Raw genomic sequence first — 19,668 nt, forward strand, 5'->3', positions numbered from 1 at the left:
AAAACGCTTGTAATATGAGGCGTATTTTAAAACACTATATTGACGTAAGTTAATTCAGAATTTCAGTAAGAGTTATCTTTTCTTAGGTGTACGGTACCCCCTTAAATAGTATAAACATGATTAAATAATAATCTATAATGTAGATGTAATGTGCTCGTTTTCTTTTGTTTCTTTTTATTCCAATTCCCTTGAAGAAGTTTTTTTTTAAAAATCTGTATCCTCCCCATTTTTACATCGAAAAATGGAGTAAAGAAGTTATATTTAAGAAAATACATAATGCAATACAAAAAAATCCCTGTAAGGCGCCATGACTCTAATATAAAATTAAAGCAGATAACAAAAACACAGTGCAAGCAACACAAAAATACACAAATACCTTATCATATGAAACTCACTGTAACTGAACGATTTTGAAAGAAGTGAAAACTGTACACCTTATAATTAGCATGACTTTATCAGATAACAATACGAATACAAAAAATCCAGGCTGAAAAAAGGCGTATGTACTTAATTCAGTCACGGTACTGCGATGTCGCGGGTATGTTCTAGTTTAAACTATAATAACGAGAATTATATGTGGAGCGGATCTCCTAATCCTTCTAGAGCACCTGAGATCTACCCCGATTTTGGTGGAGTTCGCGTGCTCAGTCTAGTTTTCTACCTTGTGTTTGTGTACTGAAATTTGTGTTTTGATCATTTTTCCTTTCCTGCCATAATATAAATATTATAAATTTAGTAGCTTAAAAGCAGAGGGACCGCCCATTTCACGTAACATGGGAAATAACGAAAACCCTCTAGTTATGATATTAATCAACAAAATTATCTGATTCTTGTAGAAGCAAATTAGTGTTAGGTCCTGAGTTTGTTGCTGTTATATAGAAATTGTATTACATCATCACGGTAAAATATTGCAATGTAGTCTCTGCCACATGAATACAAAGTGACATTAGTGCACCCTATTATCGGATAAACATTAAATTGAATTAAGGGTTGATAGGTTCCCTCGAGTGAATGATTCGAAACACTGTCACGTTGCCTTTCGCTTATTGTTCAAACCTTACTAATGATGATATTAACAAAATGTCATTCTTTTCTATTATATGTTTAAAAGTTGAATACTCAACATATTCATCTAAAGTATAAAAAAAAAATCCTTAAGTCAATCTATGTTTTAATTTACCTTGAAGTAATGATTAAAATATCCGTTAAGAGTTTCTATTTTATTTTTTGATAAAATTGTTTACTGCAGCGAAAATGTCAAAGAACTCATTTATTTTTTTGCCTTATTCTGTAGAAAAGTCAATTACATTCATCAGTGATATCAGCTTTGCATGTGTGATGTCTTTTTAGATTAAATGTCAGTAACCTTTTAATTCGTTTCGATAGGTAAAAACTCATCAATGATACCAGGGTTTTGATCAGGAATATGACAGTTGTTTTCAATTTGTTTGATGTGTTTGAGATTTTGATTTGCCATTTTATAAGGGACTGTCTGATTTGAATTTTCCTTTGAGTTCGGTATCTTGCGTTTCGTCTACATAAGACTCATCAATCAACACAGGGAGGATACCAAAATGAAATATGAAGCATTAAAAACCGAAAAGTCCGAAAAAGGGGGAAAATGCTGCTTTGTCAATACAACTGTCAAAGAAGTTGAAAGTAAGAAAATCAGGTTTTACCCACAATTTTCTTCAGAAAATACCTATACTTATTCAGAAATATAAAAGTTGTTTTCCAGTCTTTTATTTTTTTTTTGCTTTTATTATCTGAATTATCTAAATTGTCTTTTATAGCTGACTATACGGTTTGGGTTGTTCTCATTGTTGAAAGCCTCACGGTGGCATATACGTGCATTTATATTCGTTATTTGGACCTGATGTATAGTTGTTTCATTGGCAATCGTACTACTTCTCCTTATTTGAATACTAATTAAGTTTCAGAGAGAGTCTGAGAACAAATACACCTATAAATTACTCCAACATGATCTTTTTGTATGTTATTGACGACACTTTTCCATCAAGCGTTGAACATGTTTAAAATAATACAAAGAGATGGTAGGAATAAGAGTCTCGTAACAATTTGTGTTTAGTACATTTTAATAATTAAACATTAAATCATCTATTGTCTTGAGAATATAAAGAGATATTTGTTTTGAATCCGTTGACTCATTGAATGGTGCCAAGCGACCTTTGTCGAAGATATTTGTTAGAAATAAAATATTAATGGGACGACTAATTTTAAGTGAAGGATACAAAAAAAAAATCAGATTACTAGTAAAAGATAAATCTATGTAATCAGTAAACTTACAGTGTTTGTCCTCTAGGGTTTGTATAAAGATACATAAGATATCATGGGACGATGCAAAAATCACAAGTCGGTAAAAAGCGAACAAAAGCATGTAAAATAAAAAAACAATGAGGAGACCTACATTTGCTTTAATTCCCGTCATATGGACACTGATGGATATTGTTTTATTATAATATAATCATTGAATATAATAAAAGTTACGTGGCTGTGTACGTTTATACAAGAACATTAACTCAGATCAAGAACCGAAGAAAATAATCTCAAACTCATTGACTTTAACCTGAATAAAAAATAAAAAAAAACTTTGGATTCATTATTATTCGTTGGATACCAATTATCGTGGGTTTCGTGGGTACAGGTGAACCACGAATTAAAATGTTCAACGAATGACAAATTTTCAATTGCCCTTGTATGCAGTGATTGGCAAAACCACGAAATCAAATATCAACTAAAAGACAAGTTTTCTTGAATCAACGAAAATTGATACCCACTAAAATAAATGCATCCACAGTAGTATTTTGTCACCACATATATTTTGTTCTCAAAATAACATCAAATGGCTGATAACATTAACGGGACCAATTTTAATGCACCAGATGTGCATTTAAACAATAAATGTCTCTTCATAAGTAAACCAAGATGTTAATTATTGAATAATAAAAATCTAAATTGGCTAATAAATTAACAAAAAACATGCTGTTCAAAAATCAAATTGCTTACATATTTTTTTTTTTATCTTTGTCAAAACGTAATACAAAAGTTCACAAATAACCAGCATATCCTATAATTAATTTAGAGAAAAACATAGAAAAGGAAATAAGAAAAACATCTATCAAAAGATGACGGAATATGAAATTTGATGACTCAACACCTACGTTTCATGACACTTTGCTAAACACCTACTACTAAGAATTTGACGCCAGTAGCAATCTATATACTAGTCAGATGAGAAATGAACAATTTGTAATGATAAATGTCCTAAACTGGAGAATCATTCAGCTATTTACTTCGTATAAAAGATACAGAAAACCCGCAACTCAAATGTGATAAGGCGTCCTAAAGGTACTAAAATAGTTATTTTGCGGATACGCTATCCAATGTATTGATTGTACAAACATTTCCTTCTTTTTCATTAGCAAACCATTGAACTAAAACTGATTTCGGAAAACAACTTGATATATGGACTTTAAAAGATAATGCTGTGATTCCCAGATAAAAAAACGATGAGGTCAACATTTTTGTGCAATATCTGTCTACTGTTTTGTCGAATATGTTAGCTTTTGTTTTTTCTTCCACGTTGTTTGTTTTTTTATTCTTATTTTTCAATCATGGAGTTTTTTAATTGTAGCTAGCCTATTGGTGCTTGTCCATTCACATGGATATCGAACCATATACTTTTGATGAATCATATACTCATTTGATTTTTTTTTGAGTAATCAAATAAAATATCACAGAATAAAAAAAAAGTGTCATCTGATGTTCCATGATATAAAACTGTATGATATATAAAAAAAATCTAACTGATTGTAACAATTAATTAAATAATTTAGCATGACCAACACATAGCCCACTCAAACTAAAAAAAGCCAGTTTTTATTTGAACCAAACATAGATTGCATTTTATTTTATAAATTTGTTAAGTTTTTCTGAAATGAACCTTTGGTACAAACATTCGTAGTTAGTCTTTTTTCTTTCGTTTTCTGTTTTTCTCTAGTTTCTCTCTGTATGCACGGTATCTGAGATGAGTATTATATCTCAATAAAATGCTATTTTTTTTATCTAGTCAAATAATTACAGGGAAAATAGTTTTAGTGTATTTCAATATTATAGTAGATTGGTATTAGTCAATAATATATGCTTTCTTAATTTGAATTAATATCTTTCTGATTGCAAATCAATATTAAGCCGTATCATATACACGTAAAACATACAAAATTTCATAGTTAATGAAATATTTTGAGCAAGATCACAAACCACATGGACCGATTTCTAGAACGATAAACGTTATAACTATAAGGAAGTACTCAAACGGAGAGACTGTATCAAAGCAAAATGTTTTGTTATACATCGTCTCCTTTAAGTTAATGATAAATTATACTTGGCAACTGTCCTGATTTAAAGGCCGTTTTTTTCATTAAAAATGTATAACCCTCATAAAAATAATCGAAAACACAAATAACTAAATCAACGTAAATAATCTTCTAAAATCATAATTTATTCAAGCCTTGTTCCAATAAACGTACATGTAGAATACCAGATATAGTCTGAATGTTTTTCCTTAAATAATCTGAGACTCTTTTATTCAATTCAGACCTCACCGTACAAAGAAATTGACATCAAAATCGATAGAAAATTGCTTTGTTATATACGTTACCATATAGTTTTTTGGGGTATCGTCAAGTAACTTCTTTGTTTTACAACTTTCAACCTTTATACATTCACTTGGACTTGAACGTAGGAATGGTGACCAGACAGTCAATATAAATGTGGTTTTCATTACAACTAACAATTTACCTTAACTTGCAATCGGTTGTAATTCAAAGCAAAGTAATGAGGGTTGGCGCGCATTCCAATTAATTTTAACCCCGCCACATTATGTATGTGGTTGTCGTTTGTTGCTGTATATCATATTCGTTTTTTCGCCCATTAATTCGTACATATATCAGCCCGTTAGTTTTCTCGTTTGAATTGTTTTACATTTGTCATTTCGGGGCCTTTTATAGCTGTCTATGAGGTATGGGTTTTACTCATTGTTGAAGGCCGTACGGTAACCTATTGTTGTTACTTTCTGTGTCTTGTGGTCTCTTGTGGAGAGTTGTGTAAATGGCAATCATACAACATCTTCTTTTCTTATATTTAGTGTGTTATCAAAAAAGTACCCATGTTTTTTAATAAGTTCAGGCTGTTTTAACAGTGGTTTGGCAAAACCCTTTGAAAGTTTGGTTTCTCAATGCTCTTCAATTTTGAACTTCATTTTACCCTTTAAACTTATTTGATCCGAGCGTCACTGACGGTTTTTTTGTAGACAAACGCGCCTCTGGCGAACAAAATGTTAAGCCGAGTATCTATATTGAGTTCATTGGTATCGGATATCATATAATAGTATACAAGATAGATATGTTAAATCGATTTATCAAATATGTGTTTATCTAGAAATGCATCGGCATCTCTTTTTTGTACTACTTTCTTAACCGTGACTTTAAATTTTTTTGTAAATGTTCATCTGAAATCAAAACAAATATATCCGGAATAACGTTTTCTGCGCTAAGATGTCTTTTTAAGTATCTTTGTCTTTTACCTTGAACTACCTAAAAAATTAATATGGACATTTTTTGGAAAATTATATTTGACCCTATATCGAAGTATGATTATAAAAAGATGATAATAGTGAAAAAATGTGAAAGTTAAATATTGTTTGTGACACTAATTGAATTAGCCTGGATGTGTAAGTGGGAAGTGAGAATATTTTGTCAATTACAATGTACATGATGTAGAAACATTTCCGTTTTTTAGATTCAATATTTTCTCTTAGTTGAAGCCTGCCTACGCAACATTAATTACTTTTGTAGAATTTTTGGAAATAAGGCTTCGCTAGACTAAAATTCATAGTTCACTTTTGCGTTTCTTTCTATTTTTGGACGAGACTATTGAATTACAAATGTAACAGTGACAACATAATCATCCTACATTTTGATAAAACTATAATTTAAATAGAAACGATATTTTTATAAACTTTGACATCGAACTATATTTGTAATAAGCAACTTATTCTTTTAACAATGTGAAATTGAAGTATTTAAAAAATTGATAAACAGTTAAATGATATTAATACGTAGTATTTTATTTGAACTTCTATTTTGAGTACCCCAAGGGTAAATGGGGAATAGAAATGTGGTCATCGCAGTTTTTCTTCCGACCGGCAGTAAAACCCTTGCCAAAGTGGGGCGTCCGTTTGGCTGTGCGGGATGTATCAAGTACGCATCCATGTCCAGTTAGAATGGGGACGTTAAATCCGATGCCTCGTGTAGAGAGAGTGCTACGCTCATTGCACGGTAAGAACCCTTTCAACAACTCTTTGAGCGGTCCGTAGTTGGCCTGTTGCAAGGCCATATTTCTATCCCTATCCAATACACCCTCACTTTCCCGTTGCAGTCCACATTTCTACGACCTTCATCCCGGACGGCCTCTATTACAAGACTTACATATTGTATTGTTGTATTGTATTTATTGTTAATTTATTCTCGTCCTGAACATGCATGAAATATTTGCCACTGAACGTTAAGCAACCTACAATCAATCAATCATTTATGTTGGGTAGAGGTCTACTGATGAGTCCTATGTAGACATTACACGTGCTTAGGGTACCAAATTATAAGGAAAATTTCATGTGAAAAGACAATAGTGTGACGTCTTGAACACGATCAAACAATTAAACAAACGAGATTTATGGTACAATTGCGAGAGACAAAAACGGCCTTAATGCATACATGATATATAATTCAATAAAAATATAGCAACTGAGACAAAGAATTGATTGATATTTGTACAGATTATTTCAGGGATAATTGTACGTTTGAGATGTATTTCTATGTGAAACAAACATTGTAAGCTGAAACTATTATCTTTATTCAATTGTACATGCTGCAATAATTTTATACAGTTAGCAGAAAAATACATCAAACACCTAAAAGTTCATTATGTAATTTTTCCTTTATTGTAATTCGTCCGTAAAAAACATCTGATTTCACAGAAAATATTGCTAATTGTCTGGCCTATATTTCCCTATGAGGATAACGAGAACGGGGCACATTAGCTGATGAATTATCAGATGCTATATTCATTCAAAAGAACAGTTGTCTGTTTTTTCATGTAAAAAATTTAAAGTGACATGATGACCATAGCAAAAAGAAAATAACAAAAATATCGAACTCCAAGGAAAATTCAAATCGGAAAGTCCCTTATCTAATTGCAAAATCAAAAGCTCGAACACATCAAACGAATTGAAAACAACTGTCATATTCCTGACTTGGTACAGGCGTTTCCTTATGCAGAAAATGGTGGATTAAACCTGGTTTTATAGCTAACTATACCTCTCACTTGTATGACAGTCGCATAAAATTCCATCATATTGACAACACGCCAAAAGGATATTACCAAAAATGGACTAAACAGTAAAGGTTATTAATTTACAAAGACAACAAAAGAACACTATAACACGTTATTAAGATGATAAACAACGTCAGTACCTAGAATCTATACTTCAAGACCATCATGTATTATTTGTGAAGTTGATACGGAATATTAATCAACAAGGTCTTGGTATCTTCCGATGAACTCTTTTAGAAAAAGGACGAGACGTTCTTTAACATAACCCTGGTTCATCAACTTTCTGCTCAGACACTAATGACGTTTTATAAAGTCTGAGTAGCAGCTGCAAGCTCTTGAATACTGAATGAATTGGAAAATGTATATCCAATATGCAGGTGAAGTTGGAATATTCCTACTAACATACCTAGATACGGATATAAAAAAAAAAAAACTCAAGTTGCAAAACATGACTACTCACGCACGGTATATTCGGTCATTCCTGTAAATATTGTTTAAATATTGGGATAGTAAATGTCTCCGGTAAATTTTACCAAATCTGATTTAAGCTGTCTAGTCTAGCTTATTTTACAGTATATCCTTATATTCTTGTTTTTCTCAAACATAGTAATCAAAGTTAATCTAAAATTGTTTAGCACGGAAATTATATCACATGTTTTTATCTATGTGATTGCCATGGTTTAAATGTTACATTATATCAGATGCATGTGGAAGCCATGCTTTCTACATGCGAATTTACCCGATTGCAACAAATCTTTTTGGGGTTGATGAACGAAAAGTTGAATAACACAAATACAGAACAACAAGGAAAATTTAAAGTGGAAAGTCCCTTATCAATTTTAGTTTCAGGTTAAAAAAACAAATCAAATGAAAAAAACAAATACTTCCAGATTCTGTTATTTTCACCTTACTGTCTGTCGTGCAGAAATAGACAACAAGATAATGACAGAAATCTTGTAGTTTTGAGTTCATCAAAGCGGACAATAAACTTACTAGAAATAATATACTGATCAATATCTCAATTTACTTCCTGGTTCACACTATACACTCTGTTGAGTGAATTATAATAGGTAATTATTAAAATCATGACATTAATTTGATTTGCAGGACAGAAATAGAGTCACAATGACTTCATAAAAATTGGTATAATAGCCATCCCAGTCTCTGAACGACTGTCTATGCATCAATATAAGTCTATTTAACCGCGAGACTGGTTATTATTAATAAAATTATTCTGACAATAAAGTGTATGTAATTTTATTGATCATTATTATTAACTTAAGGAATGGTGGTCGTGAACCTTTGACAATTTTTATGATAACGTTAACTTAGTTATTACTATGTAACTAACAAGTAGATGAAAGGAAAATATAGCAAAGTGTCCTTCAAAATCCTTGACAACTAAGGCCTTTCATGGTAATGTTGGATTGTGTCTTCAGTATCTTCAGTATCTTCAGTATCTTCTGTTTCTATTTATACAATTTTATGCGAATACCATATGAATTAATAGAATAAGAACAGTACTAGAAGCATTTCTGAGTTGATCGGATATACCATAAAAATGAATATCCTAGAATAATGTCATTTCAAATTCAAAACAAAATGACTAAAATGGAAAGTATAATAATAGAAATTACCAAACATGTGCATACTCACTATAGTATTTTATATCTGTAAATTTGGTATCCTAAATAAAACCTAGTTTTTATTTTGTTAAAATCTACAAAAGTTTAAGTATTCAAGATGTCAAAAGAATATGTTTTTTTATGTAACTATTTGTAATTTTGTTATTGAGCTATTGTAAAAAACGAACTAAGTTATATGCAAGACAAAAGAGTTCTCTGTATTTTTTGCGTATATAAGAGGGTAAAAAGTATATGAAAAATCTCTAGGGTAAATTAAAAAAGTCCGTAAAAACTGACAAAATAAATGTTAGTGTATGTCAACCACTTTCTCGATAAAGTAAACATAAAACAAATTGTAAATACAAAGGTAAACAAAAAGAAAACAACACTGGTAAACATCTTGCGTCCGAATTGCACCTCTGGATCTACACCAGGAACGCCCACGACCAAAATACCAGATAGCTTGCTGTAAACATACAAAGTCATTAAAAGCATATAAATCAAACGATGATTGGTAATGACATCTCACATTCATCATTATATCTTTTATTTATTATTTCTTGTATATTTGATGAGTATTTTAATATGAAACTGAATAAGACGATAAGACTGCAAACTACAGTCATAAATCATATTCTACATTTATTTTATGAACCTTCCGGTGTTAAAATGTTATGGCACGGAGTATCAAAATAAAATATATGTCATTGAAGTGTTTAGTAATAGGGAATTTGCCAGTTTTGTTTTACCCATTTCTACATTTATTGCACATATTTTATACGTTGTATGGGATGCATGATTATATAAAAAAGGTAATAAAATAGACAATGACAGAGATAGCAAGTTATAACAGATGAACACACGAAATCGTTACAACTGATAAAGTTTTTTGTCAGGTTATCAAGGTGTAATACACTAAGTCTAAACCTTGTAAACATAAACATACGGTGAAGAAAACAATTGTTGCTAAATGCAAATCATGTAAAATAGAAAACAAAGGAAAATAGTGAATACTACTTATCTATATGAAACCCTGTTCTTATAGATATTAACAATATCGGGGTACCTTACTGTGAAAGCTGTAGCGGTAAGGTCATTGTTAACAGCTTTAGTGCAATAAAACTTTATTCAAGTGTTAAAAAAAAAAAAAAAAAAGAAAATAGTGAATAATACATGTAATACTTAGACAAATTATTTCAGAAGAATATTTTAGTGTTCATTTGTCGTAAAACGTTGTGTGTACTTTTCTTTCGCCAGGCAGTGAACGGCAAATACTGTTAGTGTTGTTTCATATTGATTTCGTGATGAAAAAGATAGTCGGTAGATACCAGGATGATATTCTTAAATCATAAGTCGAAAAGAAACTTTCGACGCCTTGGCAAAAAAACAAAGAAGACAAATGTTATGCACAATTACCATATCATCTATACGTCTTATGTAGCTATAACGATGCTATTTTGCTATTATTTGCAGTCTATTTTTTTACGTAAATACATAATTTAAAGCAAGTTCTACACTGTTGTGGCACCCTTTGGAATGGAAACTGCTTTGTACATGTAACATTAAGCAGTAATATTTGTCATACATGTCATATTTGGTTTTTCTAACAAGTAAAACTGTGTTAGAAATGTGTTGATTATATATCGATCGACATTGATTCATAGCAATGGTACTAAATTTTGTCTGGTTGATCTTAATATCTTTCCGACTTATCTTTCAATTGAAAGAACAAATTCCATATATGAGCAAACATTTTGACATCAAATTTATCCTCTCCCAAACATCAGGTAAATCATCTTTCCTCATTAAGATTTATGCCTGCCCACGTACAAGGTTAATGAAGGACAAATACAACTCCAGTGTAAAATGAAATCTAGATTCATATTATAACTAAATGCGACAGTCTTTCTTTATACATTATATATACAGTCTAGACAATAGCTGATATAACTTTGTCTTCCTTAAATGTAACGCAATTAACTTTATACCCTTTATCCATGCAATTTTATTTTAAATATTACTACTAGAATATACAAAATTACTTTAAAAAATTATTGAAACTTCTTTACTATCTTTAATGGCTTTTATCCATTGATAAACTTTCTTCAATCCATTTGTGCTTGTAACCACATTTTACTATAAACAAAAACCAATTAACCCCTATTTTACATTCACTTTTACATTTGAAATGTGGAGAACGTTACTTTGTCTTAGTAAACTTTAAACTTTCTTGTCAACAAGAATGTGTACTTGTAATAGTTGATACGATTTTCAAGAGCAAAAAATATGTGTACAAAGAAAATTGAAGCACAAGACAGTCCATGATAATTTCTATTTTTGCAATACAGGAATTTAGGATTGTTCATGTCACATAATCCAGTGTGTTCAAATTGCTGTATTTGATGTTGTTGAAAATGATTTAAAAACATTCTATCTAGCTATTTGTTGGAAGCAGTGACTTCAATTATTATGATTATATTCAATATGAAAATGGTAGGATTGCAAATGAAACGAATATCTACCGGAGTCCACAAGACGGGGATGTAAGCAACTAAAAGTCATTGTCCTGCCTTAACAATGATCAAAACGAATAACATAAAGTCACCATTAAAAGGTTTCGAAAAAATGTAAAAGAGTTGAAACGAGCAAAATCCAAACGCCCTCACTCATGATAAAACAAGAAACAACGAAAACAAATATATCAAATAACAGCAACTAACGACAACTACTAAATATTGGACTTTTTTGTATCATCAAAGACATACAGATGTTTGCGGATATATAACTAAATGATAACACACTTTTCAGTTCTTACTTATTTGCTGATAAGACAATACAATTTAGTGAAAATCACTATAAAATCATCAACACTGATTTCAAATCTCTTGATACATGCGAAGAGTGGAATTCGCTCCTCTAGAAAGAAAGGTGTACCCTGTTCTGTATTTGCCTTACAAATGTAGTCACATTCAGTCAATGGTACTAGTAAATGAGTTTCAATCTTAACTGAGCATTTTTACTTAACATTGTCTGTAACGTCTGGACAATACATTTTTAGCCATTTAAGTATTTCAGTCCATTTTCAGACTTATCCACTGCGGTAAGTGGAATAATGTTATACACATGGCTTGCAGTCATTTCAGTCATGTTCAGTAGAATTTCAGACAATTCGTCATAATGTTGATGTGTACATGAAAATATCATATACTGAACAGTCTGAACATGTACTTAACAGTTCTCAATTGACTGCATACGAAAATGTTTTGAATAGTACTGTGTTAACCGTAGTGGACAAGTTAGAAAATTGAGGGAAAGATTGAAGATGGCTTAATGAATTTTTGTTCAGATCAAAATAGCCATTTAAGATCAAAAGTAGTTTACTAGTGGGAATCAAGTAAATGTAAAATAATGTTTCATATTACTCCATTTCAAGTAAAGTAATAATTATAATTATATATGTTTTGTTTTACCCAAACGAATAATTCCTGCAATTTAAAAAAAAGTGTCTTAATATCAGATCAATACTATTGAATGCCTATCAATCACAACGATGAAATCCAAAAATCGTCCAAATAGGATTTCGTATCACGGTTTGAGTAACTCTAAAATGTAGTATATTCCCTTTCCCGTAACTTGCTTCGTTGCAGGCGATGTCTAGTTTTCAATATTACTTTAATTGCAGTTGTGATTAAAATCGTACGTTTTCATTTATTGATTTATCTCGTCTTCCATGGTTTTCTGTTTCTAAATATTGTCTAATGTGATTGATTGTTCAGCAAACATATCCATTGTGATTACAGTATTTCTTTTCTAAACGATAACTGTAGGAGTAGAAAATGAAAGACAAAGATGAACCAAGAATACAACAACATCAAAAACTAGATTATTATTTTTATCAAACATGACTTACAAATCCGTGTGAATTTGGTACTACAGAGATTTTTAAATGAATAGAATACTTAACAAATTATTGACCTTCGGACAATGACAATTCGTTTCTCCGGTTTTTAACATAAAAACAAAAATGAATCAAACACATTTTCTGCCGCTCGTAAACTTTATATTCATCAGATATTGCATACCGAAATACAAAATTAATAGATGTAAAGCGCAAACAGATCTATCAAATTGCACGAATCTTATAAGAAACGGTTGGAATATTAGGTTCTACTAAACTTTTGGTTTCGTGAACTCCAGCTTCACAATGGCAATTCGTTTCTCCGGTTTTAACATTAAAAACAAAAATAAATCAAACACATTTTCTGTCGCTTGTAAACTTTATATTAATAAGAAATTGAATACCAGAATACAAAATTAATAGATGTACAGCGCAAACAGATCTATCAAATTGTACAAATCTCATATGAAACGGTTGGAATATAAGGTTCTACTAAACTTTTGGTCTCGTTAACTCCAGCTTCAGGTTATTGCTCAAAACAAGTGTCATACGCTTGATATATGTTGTTATAATGTTACATAATGCTGCAATAAAAAGAACAATATTTTACGATGTTATAAAAAAAAATTAACAAACATAATGACATACAACAAATCTGCCTAACAAAACCAAAGAAACATCCACATAAATCTGACGAACATGCCAACAAAAAAGTTATTGTAGTTGATAGTAAAACTGACAGTGACAACATCAAAGAAAATTTATGTAGTTAACAGTACATACAGTATATTAAACATAATGCCGAAATAGATATATGTATCACTATGAAACATACTTTGTGTGCTTTCATGATATGTTTTACATTAATTATTTATCATTGAAATAGTTTCACTCCTATCATTATCTGTGGAAATCGAATAAGACTTTTAGCTGTATAGGTATACTTAATTTTTTTATTCTTTGTTAATGACTCTTACACAATGTTTATATTAATATTCTTTTCAGCTAAACATAACCTTCTTAATTACATACTATGTTAAGTATACATGAAATCATCACAGTAACTGAGCAGAATTTTTGTTTTAATCCTAACAAACAAATGTACGCAGTATTAGAATTTGTTCTACTCTCATAGCAAATCCAAAATGTTAACGGATAATTGTAAAATGCAAATACATTAACCAACATTTCAGCTATCAGATGTGTTAAAAAGGAAGAAAAAAAAGATAACTGTTACATGACTGTTAAATATATAAATTAAAATGCAATGTTGACTCAGTATGTCATTAATGTAATATTGGTTTGTTTTAACTTCACCCCAATAAACCGTTATTGTCTTTTATAGAAATATTTTGAAGTTATGAACACATTTGTTTAGTAGTTTCAAAATTTTATGTATATGTCATTTGTAAGAGTTCCTTTATTATTCTTAATGTAACCTGCATAAACCGTTGTTATCTTTTTCGCGAAATATTATGAAATAGTAAACAATTTTTTTTGTAGTTTCGAATTTCTATAAAAGTAATTTTTTCCTAACAAAAGCGTTACTAAGAGCTTTGCAGAATTCATAAATTATCAAAAATGTATAACTGAATTTTAACACACCCGTAGGGATTCATTATGCAGCTATGATCCACTTGCATGTAGCTTTTAACTATAGAAGTTCGCATGAAGATGTAACGGTAATACTACTACGAAGAAAAATCATTATAAGAATTGGCCAATTGATAACAGTTTTAATACTTCTGTTGCTGTTTGATAATGCGTTACTCGATCATTTGTATTTTTGTTCATTATAAACATATGCAATAGTATTTTACCATTTTTTCAAGTTAAGAAAATGGGAGAATAACGTTGCGTTATTGGACATACAATTATATACAAAAGCCAATATTTGATTGTTTGTCTGCATAATTAAAACATTAACACATTATACATAACTTTGACCTTGGTTTTGCCAGCAGCGAACAAATTTATTATTTAGAACAATATAAATTGTATCTATGGTGTACACAAGTTAAGTACGGAATCGACTTTTATTGTACAATCTTCGATGTCCGTTTGCTAACAACTGATTGTAATTAAAGGTGGAATGTTGAGTCGGGAACCTCGTCATTTCATGACTTCAGATATAAAAATATTAATGTTCATTTTCCATTGAAAAGTTAAGTGTGAATTGAAATCTTTCTCGATTGTATTTCTAAAATGTTATATTTGGAGTCTACTAGACCTTTACGTTTGTATGAACTCTTATATATTCTGAGGACATATATAGAAATCCACATTTTAAGTCAGGTGTATTCACTAACGAATACTCAACATCGTATTCTATCATTCTATTAACATGGTTAACAACGTACTTAAATGTATTTACATATTACACTCAGAATAGTTGTACTAATAGAGAGAACATGTGTTACATTACACAAATCAACACTGAATTCTTCTTGAAAGCTCCTTAAATCAAATAAAAATTTATTCCGCAATTATGGTTTCATACAGCGAAAAATCAAAGCTGCAACTATTAATGATATCAGCAGAATTGCACCGCGAAACAATGACTGACAAGTTCTTTATCCGCTGTATAATGTGTTTAAATTAATGCTTAGACAACAGCATCACATACCATTATACAAAACCTATGAATATATTCAATGTCAAAACATTTAGTTAACAGAAATATGGGACAAAAAGTCATTAAACGGATTGTCCATTACCTCAAGCAAACATTACACAGATAAATCAAAACAAATGATGGAGTGTTTATGCTCTAATGTACAATAAAACATTACGAACTTATTTTATATAGAATTATTCCCTTATTACGTCTGCATCAGGGACAAATGATAGGTATTTGATGCGTCTGTGGCTTAACTGCGATAATAAGAACATTAACGGTATGCTTTTATCTACTTTTTGCACTGTAAGGTTTAACCATATAACCGAAAAAAACAAAAATGAAATCCCAACGGTATTGCATTGAAGTCGAAAAGGACGTTTATGATTTACAAGTATAAATTTGTTTTTGTTTTCGTTTGAATAGAAAATATTTGTTTTTCCTTTGTAGATAGTGTTTTCCTTTTTATCCAGCAAATTCAGTAACAACTATTAGCTATATTGAGTAACTAAGTCAATTTAATTGAGTAAGTTTCTCATTATTTATAAAGAGAATAAACAACACAGAAAGTAATGAATTGACCATCAGTTCATTTAGTTTATGTTCAGTTTGTTTTCGTTAAAAATTTATTTATGTACTTCGATCTATTCAATTTATCTATATGATAGAGCAATCTGTTTAAGATTAAGAAATTTTAAATAATTGCAATGTATGGTTTGGTATATTCGGAATTATCGGTCAGATAAAAAGCAATAATATATTACGAAACACGAAACCACCAATATATTACACAATGCGAATAATTTCCTCACATTACTTCGAAAATAACTTACAATAATCCCATTAAAATAACATACAGTCGAACATCGATAGGTCGAAGTCAAAGGGACGAGCTACATCATGGTTTCCCTGTTTGAGATAACAGTTTGTATCGTCAACCTGGTACGTACTACGGAAGACGAGCAATCTGTTTGCATCATTACTACGTGTAAATTATGAGAAATATTGTTTTCTTTTCAACAAACACGAGACGGGATAAACAGTTCCTTGGACGCATACCTTGATTTGAATAATTATGTTAGATAACGAACGGTGGAGTTGCTTTCACGTCATGTCATTTCCTGTGATAATTCAGAAAGGTTTCTCATGCAAGAATGTCTTTCTATAACTTCATTTGACTCACGAAACAATGTTTAATATATAGAAGATAATCAAACATTGTAAAGTAGCAGTAGCAAACAATCTAAGGACAACGATAGAAAAATGTAGATTTCTGAATATGTGCTGAAGAATATACAAGAGTGTATAAGGTTGCCTATAATTGCTTACATTCACTGCATTTGAATGTTGGTGGATAGTTGTCTCATTAGCAAGCATAACACTTCTCCTTTTTTTAAAAGAGATATGAAACAAATATAATGAAAATGTAATGGAATACCCATTAAACTTTTGTCATTGGATCTCATTACATGTACATTGCTGTCCACAGTCTCATATGCCTACTTCATGATAGATCGATCAACTGTGTTCGCCATCCATTTCATAACCTTTACTTAGGTTAGGAATAACCATTGTAATTAAAATATCATGCCACGGCATATGCTTCCTTTCTTTACAATAAAAGGGTATGTTCTATTCTATTGTTAGGTGTCAATTCTAATAAAAAAATATGTTTTGTGTTATGCAAGTTTACAAAGAATTACATTCATCAGTGATATCAGTTTTGTATGTGAGGTCTTTTTAAATTCAATGTCAGTAACCTTTTAATTCGTTTCGATAGGTAAAAACTCATCAATGATACCAGGGTAATATTTGATCAGAAATATGACAGTTGTTTTCTATTCGTTTGATGTGTTTGAGATTTTGATTTTTCCATTTTATAAGGGATTTTCCGATTTGAATTTTCCTTTGAGTTCGGTATTTTTGTTATTATACTTTTTAAAACAACAGACTTGCGTTTCGTCTATACAAGACTCGTCAATCAACACAGGGAGGATGCCAAAATGAAATATGAAGCATTAAAAACCGAAGAGTCCGAAAAAGGGGGCAAATGCTGCTTTGTCAATACAACTGTCATAGATGTTAAAAGTAAGAAAATCAGGTTTTACCCACAATTTTCTTCAGAAAATACCTTTACTAATTCAGGAATATGATAGTTGTTTTCCAGTCGTTTTTTTTTTCTTTTGCTTTTATTATCTGAATAATCTGAATTGTTTTTTATAGCTGACTATACTGTATGGGTTTTTCTCATTGTTGAAAGCCCCAGGGTGGCATATAATTGCATTTATATTCGTTATTTGAACCTGATGTATAGTTGTTTCATTAGCAATCGTACTACATCTCCTTATTTAAATACTTATTAAGTTTCCGAGAGAGTCTGAGAACAAATACACCTATAAATGACTCCAACTTGATCTTTTTGTATGTTATTGACGACACTTTACCATCAAGCGTTGAACATGTTAAAATAATATTAAGAGATGGTAGGAGTAAGAGTCTCGTAACAATTTTTGTTTAGTACATTTTAACAATTAAGCATTAAATCATCTATTGTCTTGAGAGTATAAAGAGATATTTGTTGTGATTCCTTTGGCACATTGAATGGTGCCAAGCGACCTTTGTCGAAGATATTTGTTTGAAATAAAATATTAATGGGAGCAACTAATTGAAGTGAAGGATACAAAAAAAAAAATCAGATTACTAGTGAAAGATATATCTCATATGTAATCAGTAAACTTACAGTGTCACTAGGATTTGTATAAAGATACAGAAGATATCATAGGACGATGCAAAAATCACATGTCGGTAAGAAACCAACAAAAGCATGTAAAAAAAAGTCGTGAGGAGACATACATTTGCTTTAATTTCCGTCATTTGGACTCTGACAGATATTGTTTCATTGAATATAAACCACATCTTCCTAGTAGGGGTTTCAAGTCACGTGACCTTTATCGGTAATCGATATACATTTTGACAAAAAAAAAATACAAACTTAGATCCATTTTAAAAGTAATTTCTCGCTTTAATTTAATGTTATTCCCTTTAAATATATCTGCAGTGAATATTTTCCTTTCTTTTGGTCCGAGTAGACAGTTATCGTCCTTTGATTTTTGTTGTCCACGATTATAGTCCCTAGTGTGGACAGTGTGTTACTTGCCAATTTTTTTTTATACCCCTTCCAAATTTATTTCTTCGTGTTGTATGCCTCAAATAGCAAGTAGGGGGATAAAATTACACTGTAAAAAAATTTGATTCATGAATTTTAAAATAAAGTAGTGATTTGGTCCAGTTGGAAAAGGTTTAAAATTAGCATTTCGGAATCTATCAAAAGATGTCAGGACCCCCTTAACATAAAATTATCCATATTTTGAGTTAGAGCCGATGAAGTTTTTATAATTTTGATATAATTTGTCCCAAAAGTAGTACAACACACTGTAAAAATATTATTGAGAAAGCGCAGGTGGGATTTTTTTATTTCCATTTATTGTCTAAAAGAAATGCACTACGAAATAACTGTGTACTCGGACCTAAGAGGTGAAATCAGTAAATATAGAATCTGTACTTTGGCAACTTCCCTGAATGATTTAATGGTGTCAATTTGTCAAATAGCATGAAACTAAAGGATTTAAACTTTCATTTGATAGAAATTCTGCAAAAATGTCCAATTTTGGCATTATATGGTCAAAATAAGCATTTCATAGCTTTTTCAATTTTGATGCTTAAGTGGCATTCTGACTTTCTATCTGACAGGTTTTCATGTGTCAATATTTGTGTTGCTATGCTTTTATCCAGTTCTTTTACTCATTTGTGAACTCTGAATTTACAGAAAAGAAGATTATCTCAGACAATATGTTCAAAATGTGTTGTATAAATGACCCTCGTCTAACGCCCTGTTTGGATCAAGTTAAATGTGAGGAACTTGGTACATAAAAGTCCATAATAAAGACCTCACTAAATTTGTTTTAAAAACACTTTACAATGTCTTTTGTACCTGTTTCATTTCACATAATATCTTTCTTTTCTTCTGTAGGATAGCAAGTGGTTCAAATATAAGCCTGCTGAGACTAAAATTGCATGCAAGTTTTTCACTAAAAAGTGAAAAATCTTTGTATGAG

The sequence above is a fragment of the Mytilus californianus genome, unplaced genomic scaffold, assembly GCF_021869535.1.
Source record: "Mytilus californianus isolate M0D057914Y unplaced genomic scaffold, xbMytCali1.0.p SCAF_12, whole genome shotgun sequence".
NCBI classification, from domain to species: Eukaryota; Metazoa; Mollusca; class Bivalvia; order Mytilida; family Mytilidae; genus Mytilus; species Mytilus californianus.